The 7467-nt window shown below is 53.0% G+C and overlaps 1 long non-coding RNA gene across 1 annotated transcript in view; it reads right to left on the bottom strand.

Annotated features, from left to right (window-relative positions):
* Positions 1–6510: 6510 nt before the first annotated feature.
* LOC115280534 overlaps positions 6511–7467 on the bottom strand; it is a 3627-nt gene continuing 2670 nt past the window's right edge. Inside the window, exon 3 of the long non-coding RNA XR_003903828.1 lies at positions 6511–6550. This is a non-coding gene — a long non-coding RNA (uncharacterized LOC115280534). The remainder of the gene's footprint in view (positions 6551–7467) is intronic.

Here is a 7467-nt window from a genome sequence, read left to right as displayed (position 1 = left end):
CCCAGTGTTTTTTCTGTAGCCTACCAGTGTTTGTCATTTTTAAATCTAAGTATGTGAAGTATTCTTTTCTTCAATCAATTTCCCACAAACGCAACTAGAGAGGTTCAGAGTAAAAATAAGTCTTCCTGAGACTTTTTTCCGAGTGAGGGTGTCATAATATTGCATAATGTGTTTATGTAACGAGCGTCAGCTTGCAGAAAGCACGGGGCTCACTCAGCCGGGAGGTGAAGTGTGTACTCGCCCTACACACTCGTGGGTGCTCGCCGCACGGACAGCCCTAGGGCACAGGCACGGTGCGACCCTCTCCAGCACTTCCACAGCCCGGACGGGGCTTGAAAGACCGTCATGTAGCTCTGCAGCTGGCATAGAACATTCCAGAAGTTTGGGTGGGGGGTCACGGTCGGGAAGCGACGTGACACCGGTCTGCGGCCCCTCTCTAGGGTTTGTGAAGGAGCCACGAGGCCCTGCCCTTTGCAGTCCCTGGAAACTAGCCTCCTGGGGGGGCAGCTGGCCAGCCCTGGCGGTGACCACAGCGCTCAGCATCTGGGCTGCTCCACTCACTCCTTTCACTAATGCCAAATTCAGTGAGGATTTAATACCAAATTCCCCAAACTGTCTCTGGGTACTTCAAGATGCTTTAGCTGAAGAGGAGCTCACAAAAGACAATCTTTAATCTTAGTCCTCCCGTTTTTTTCAGCTTATTTTTTTTAGTAATCTCTGCACCCAACATGGGGCTCGAACTGAGATCAAGAATCACATGCTCTTCTGACAGCCAGCCAGGCATCCTAAGTTCCCTCTTTATTATTATTAGTTTCTTAATCTTTATTTTGAAAGAGAAGGAGAGAGTGCAAGTTGGGGGAGGAACAGAGAGGGAGACCCAGAATCCAAAGCAGGATCCAGGCTCTGAGCTGTCAGTCTAGAGCCCGACGTGGGGCTTGAACTCAACGGAACCGCGAGATCATGACCTGAGCCGAAGTTGGACACCTAACCAACAAAGCCACCCAGGTGCCCCCTAAGCTCCCTTTTTAAATGAATAAAATTCACATACCTTTGATTTAAAAAAATCCTAACAACATTAGAATCGCCATGATTGAGACCATGGGTTCACCAACTGTGGTCCAGGGACCCCTGGAGGCCCCCAAGAACCTTACGGGGGGTCAGCAGAAGTCTGGCAGTTTGGCGGACATGGCTGTCAGCAAAGGCAGCTGTTCTCAAGCAGGCAACGCGGGCCCTGGGGTCTGGAAGATGGAGTCGAATGTCACCAGACTGGAAGGTGTACAAGTTAACGAGGAAGGAGGGAGAGAGAAATGGTCCCACTGAGTCTGGGGAAAGGGTGAAAGGCAGCGGCCAGGACAGAGAAGCCCCCGACCTCAGCAGCTTGGAGCTAGGGGACCCAGCCCTGGAGCTGTCCTGCACGTCACGTCCGCACCTGCGGCAACGGTCGGAGATGGGCTTGCTGGAGGGCGCCCTGGCCCAGCCTCCCGAAACCTGGAGGGTGTTGTCACTCAGCACTTTCCAGAGCAGGCAGCCTGGGAATGCCCACCCCTCCCTGCTTCACCAGCCCTGGTGGAGACGGACACCATGCTTTATGGGTACACGTATCTTTCAAAACACAACTCTGCAGTGCTGGGGACAGCAGAGGTGCTCAGGATTGGAGGAATTAGTAAATTTTGTCATTGAAACCCAGCTTTATTTTGCAACTTTAAAAGTATTTAGAAAATAAAAGCATAGAAATGCTACCAATGAGAAGAAAAGAAAAGCTACCCAGGCTGCTCCTGTGTCTCAGTGTTGAAAACTGTGTCACGTTTCAGTGACCCTGCGGGCAGCACGCACGTCATCCGGCAAGGCTGGCCTCCTGGCACCTGCTTACCCCCAGAGCTCCAGGGCAGACGCTTTAGTCCCTCCCTCCTGCCTAGACAGGGATTATGTACATAGTCTATGGACTCTGGGTCATTTTGTTTATTCTGCTCATGAAACTGTAACCTTGAGGCAACTGGGGGGCTCAGTGGGTTCAGCATCCGAATCTTGGTTCAGCTCAGGTCATGATCTCACGGTTCATGGGTTCAAGCCCCACATAGGGCTCTGTGCTGCCAGGGTGGAACCTGCTTGGGATCCTCTCTCTCCCTCTCTCTCTTTGCCCCTCCTCTGCTCACTCTCTCTCCAAATAAACTTTTTTAAAGGTTATTTTAACAATAATAATAATAAAGTCCCTTTCTCTGTGAAGTCTGGCCCGCCCACCCCATCTCACGCTTTGTCTCTGAGACCACTGCAGGGTCATGAGCTGTGTGCTTCGCTGGGTTGGCTGACTTTTGTTTCTCACTAGAACGGAAGCTCACTGAGGACAAGCATCTGTTCCCTGCTGCATCCCCAGCACCTGGGTCATGGCCACAGAGTAAGTACCTGCAAAAGGCAATTTCATTTGATCCCACAAAAATCTACTTTTTTCTCCAGTTTTCATTTTCGGCAGCTGCTGTGAGGGCCTCTCACCAATCCCCCAAAACCCACCTCCTGCCCCTTTCACCCTCGTCCTCTTTCCCCATCTTTCCTTTAGAACTAGTAACAGTTCTGGAAGGGGGTCTTTCCTCTGTCCGTCGGTGTCTCTCATCCTTTCTTTTGACCTATTTTTGTCCTTTCTCTTTTTGTTCTGCATATAGAACACTCGGGAACGAGCCGGCAGTCTCTGAGCCCCGGAGTTAGGAGCCCTCAGCGAGTGAAGGCCAGGTTTTCTTTGGCAGGCTAGCAGACAAGGGAGGGGGGTCTGGGAACATTCGCCTGTCACTGTGTTACACTGTGGCTGTCCAGATCCAATGTGATCCATGGGAGCTTTGCCAGAAATAGGTCTGCCGTTGATTTGCTGAAAACCCATTAACGGCCATAGACATGTGGGATCGAGGACCGGCCGGCAAACTCGGCGCCTCACTGGAAGGGCACAGAGCCCGAGGACCGCCCTCGTCCAGGGGGACAGCACGCTCTGCCCAACCCCGCGAAATGGAGTCGCTCAGCTGACAACTGCCGGCTGTGGATTAGGGAGTGGAGATGCAGCGGACCGGTCCCTGGCTCCAGCCTAGCAGCGAGCGAGCAGAGGACCCTGTGGGCCACGTGGTGCAGTCAACTGACAGCTGTCTGGGGACCATGTGCAACAAGTTAGCGCCTTCTGCCTTCAGTGTCTTATCATTCCCCAAACAAGTAACCGCTGGGGCCACGGAGAGAGCAAGCTGGTAACTTCCAGGACTAGCTACAGACTGGAGACTCAGAGGACTCAGCGCGGCCAGAGCTACGAGGGCTAGTGGCCTCGGAGAGGGCCCCGCAGGTCACCCGAGCCTCACAGCCAGCAGTCCGAAGCCACACGGAGCGTGCGTAGCCATCCAGTCACACACGTGTCTCTACAGGCTGTTTGCTGGTAGAAATGGACTTTTTATCCTTTAAGAACAAAATCTGGGGGCGCCTGGGGGGCTCAGTCGGTTAAACCTCTGACTTTGGCTCAGGTCATGATCTCACGTTGGTGGGTTCGAGCCCCGCATCGGGCTCTGTGCTGACAGCTCGGAGCCTGCTTCTGATTGTGTGTCTCCCCCTCTCTGCCCCTCCCCCTCTCATGCTCTGTCTCTCTCTTTATCAAAACTATATAAAACATTAAAAAAAAAAAAGATTCTCCCTCTCTCCACCCCTCCACTGCAGTGTCTCCGTGTCTCTCTCTCTCTATGCCCCTCCCCTGCTCACACTCCGTGTGTGTGTGAGAAAAATAAACTTAAAAAAATGGTTTAAAAAAAAAAGAACAAAATCTGTGATTACAAAATTCATACATATGATGACTAAAACTCAGCTAACGAGTGAGATGAGAAATCACTTCCTAAGAAACATCTTTTAGTTCAGAAACAAAAATGTACCAAAATTCAAAGAAATGAATGCGTTTACTCAACTGCTCCACAAGGAAGTGTGTCTTACGTAAGATGTGACCGCCTGGCAGCAGGAGCCCCGCAGGGCGGCCCGCAGGGCCTCAGACGCCGAGGTGGGTACGGAAGCTCTTGTTCTGAGAAAAGAAAAACAGCTTAGAAGGGTGCTTGCTGCCGGGCTGCCCGATTTAGGAAGAAGCAAATAATTACCTGCTCTGATATGAGAAAGGAAGCCTAGATATTAAAACCAAAAATGACCCAAAAGATCAACTTGTCTTTTTCTTTTTTTAATTTGTAATGTTTATTCATTTTTCAGAGAAAGACAGAGAGATAGGGTGCAAGTGGGGGGAGGGGCAGAGAGAGAAGGAGACACAGAATCCAAAGCAGGCTCCGAGCTCTGAGCTGTCGACCATGAGATCATGACCTGAGCTGAAGTCGGACCCTTAACGGACTGAGCCACTCAGGTGCCCCCATCAACTTCTTTCTCGACTGCTAACATGTCATGCCTGTTTTAGACCAGGAGGACAGATGGGGGGCAGCGTGCTGAGGCAGGAACTTGAGAGCCCAGGACCCCCACCACCCGAGGACCGGGGAGGGGCTGCGTGGGTGAGAGCAGCAGACGGCCTCCCCGCTCCCTCCTTCCACACCCCCCGCCAAAGGCTGGCCCGGCTCACCTGCGCGGCGAAGCGAGGACCTGAGACCCCAGCCCGGAGTTCACCCCGAGGTTGCCTCAGATGGTTAAGCCCCACGGAATGGCCCGGACGTACGCCAAGTGCCGAGAGTCGAGGAAGGACAAAATCATGGTTTGTGGGTTTGAGCCCCACAGCCTGCTTGGGATTCTTTCTCTTTGCCCCTCCCCTCCTTGCTCCCCCTCTCTTTCTCAAAAATAAATGAATAAACGTTTTGAATAAATGCATTGATAATCTGTTCTTCCAGAATCTCATTTGCTATGACATCCCAGGAATAACTCCTGGATATGAATGACTTCCAGCTTCATGAGCTGTTTTCATGTATTTTTATTGTATTTTATCTTTACAACAACCGTGTGGGAAACTCAAGGCTGCTATTAGCCTCACTCTGTAGGTAATTATTACCCCCATTTTAATGAGAGAAAATCGAGGCTTGGAGAAGGTAGTAACTTGCTCAACGTCAGAGAATGAGGACTGAAGCCAGCGTTCTTCCCCCAGAGGTGGGCCTCTCGCCATTACCCCGTATTGCTTCCCACTGAATCGTCAGTCAGCGGAGTCAGACCACAGTAAGCTTCCCGTCAAGCAGTATTAGTGGGATCCTATCTTGTACTCTTCCTAACACATTCAGACTTGTCAGAGGCTTTGGGTGACGAGGGATGGGAGGGGCTTGGTCACTTCCTGGCAGGGCACATTGCACAAGCTTTGATAGGGTGCAAGAAACCACTGCCTCGGAAGTTTGGTCACAGTCACGGGACTGGTCTGGACAGAGTGAGTGCAGGGCAGAGTGAGGACAGGACGGAGTGAGCTGGAAGGCAGAAAGTGGGCAATTTAACCAGCAGAGGAGAAAGTAGTGGACCGAAGGCTGGGGAGGACGGACTAAAAGTGAAGGACTGTGGTAGAAAGGACATAAATGACAAAAGGAAAGGCAATTCAATTGTGTGAATCACCCCAGGGCCCAGAGGCTGCTCTCTCCACAAACCAACCACAAATAAGAATCTCTACAGAAGCATAGGCTGCTGGAGAGCTGAGCACCTGTAATCCGGACACTGAATTTTTTATTTAATTTTTAAAATGTTTTTTATTTATTTTTGAGAGACAGACAGAGACAGCATGAACAGGGAAGGGTCAGAGAGAGAGGGAGATATAGAATCCGAAGCAGGCTCCAGGCTCTGAGCTAGCTGTCAGCACACAGCCCGATGTGGGCTTGAACCCACAAACCGTGAGATCATGACCTGAGCCGAAGCCGGACGCTTAACCGACTGAGCCCCCCAGGCGCCCCCTGGTCACTGATTTTTTAAAATGTCTCCAGGGGTGCCCCGGTGGGTCGGTCGGTTAATCATCTGACTCTCGACTTCAGCTCAGGTCACGATCTCATGGTTTGCGGAATGGAGCCCATGGTCCGGCTCTGCGAGGACAGTGAGGATGCGGCTTGGGATTCTCTTCCTCTCTCCTCTGCTCCCACGCGTGCACGAGCTCTATTTCTCTCTCTCTCAAAATAAACACTTAAAAAAAGTCCCAAAGTTTTCAGCAGTAAGGAGGGAAAGGATATACAAATCTAGACACTTCTGTAGCACAGGAGCCGAGGTGTGGAGCGCAGGCCCACAAACCAGTCGGACCAGCTCCGAGGCTCTGTGCTGTCATTTCTTACCTGTGACCTTGGAAGCGTTACTTTTAATGTTTTTGAGTCTATTTTCTCATCTCTAAAATAGATATTAAAGTACTTCAGAGTTGTGAACACTGAAAGTATTTGATACAGAGCTAGGCACCAGTTAGCAGGAAGACTGCCGGTAGAATTTCCAGAATACAGAAAGAAAAGCACACGGGGCGCCTGAGTGTCTCAGCCAGTTAAGCGTCCGAATTCGGCTCAGCTCAGGATCTGCTTGAGCCCCGCAACGGGCTCTGTGCTGACCGCTGCTTCAGATTCTGCGTCTCCGGCGCTCTCTCTGCCCCTCCCCCACGCAGGCTGTCCCTCTGAAAAATAAACATGAAAAAAATTATTTTTAAAGCAAAAAAAAAAAAAGAAAAAGAAAAGCACAGGAACACGTTACCATAACCCCACCTCTGTAACACATCGACCTAGTTTTTTATTTTCCTACTAAACAAACTTTTCAGCTCCGAGCAGTCAGCAGTCTGGAAGCTGAGCACTACAGCGCGGGCCGCAGGCAGGCAGTGAAAGAGGTGGAGGGGTGCGGACAGCAGAGTCAGGGGCCGGGACGAACCAACCGGCCTCTCCCTTCTGCCTCCTAGGCCACGATCCTGCCCGGGGCTGGGGACGACGGGGACGACTTCCAGAAGTCGTCCAGCCCCCAGCAGGAAATAACTAGTTAAAATCATCATCTGTCTGAAATCAACGTCTGTAGGACGAGGATTCCGCCCGCGCCCGGCCGCCCGGCCGCCCGCCCTGCTGCCCGGCCTGCTCTAAACGCGAGCCTCGCGGGCCGCCTTTCAACTGCGGGTGGGCGCCCGGCCGCCGGACCCCTGGCCTCTCTGCTTCCAGGGTCTGCGGCCAGGAGACGGGCAGACGCGCCAACGTCCGGTTCTGGTCCCGGGTGGGGGTCCCAATCCCAGCCCCGTGTGGGGCTTCGGGGTCCGAGTCCGGGTCCCCGGGGGCGTTCGGGGTCCGAATCCCATCGGGGCTGGGGGCCGGGGCCCAAATCCCAATCCTGCGTGGGGGTCGAGCGCAAGTCCGGGCACCGGACCCGAGTGAGAGTCGGGGTCTGAGCGCCAGTCTTTGGAGCGCGCCTCCCTCCTTGCTCCGCCCCGGAAAAGGGCGGCCGTCCCCGCCGCGGCGCCACCGGCCGGCGTGGCTGCAGCACGCGGCCCGGCGCGGAGTCCCGACGCTCTTCCTCCGGGACTCTACTCGCCGCGCTCCGCACCGGCTGCCACCT

This window comes from Suricata suricatta, chromosome 16, assembly GCF_006229205.1.
Source record: "Suricata suricatta isolate VVHF042 chromosome 16, meerkat_22Aug2017_6uvM2_HiC, whole genome shotgun sequence".
Lineage (NCBI taxonomy): Eukaryota > Metazoa > Chordata > Mammalia > Carnivora > Herpestidae > Suricata > Suricata suricatta.
This window is presented reverse-complemented; position numbering and strand designations above follow the sequence as displayed.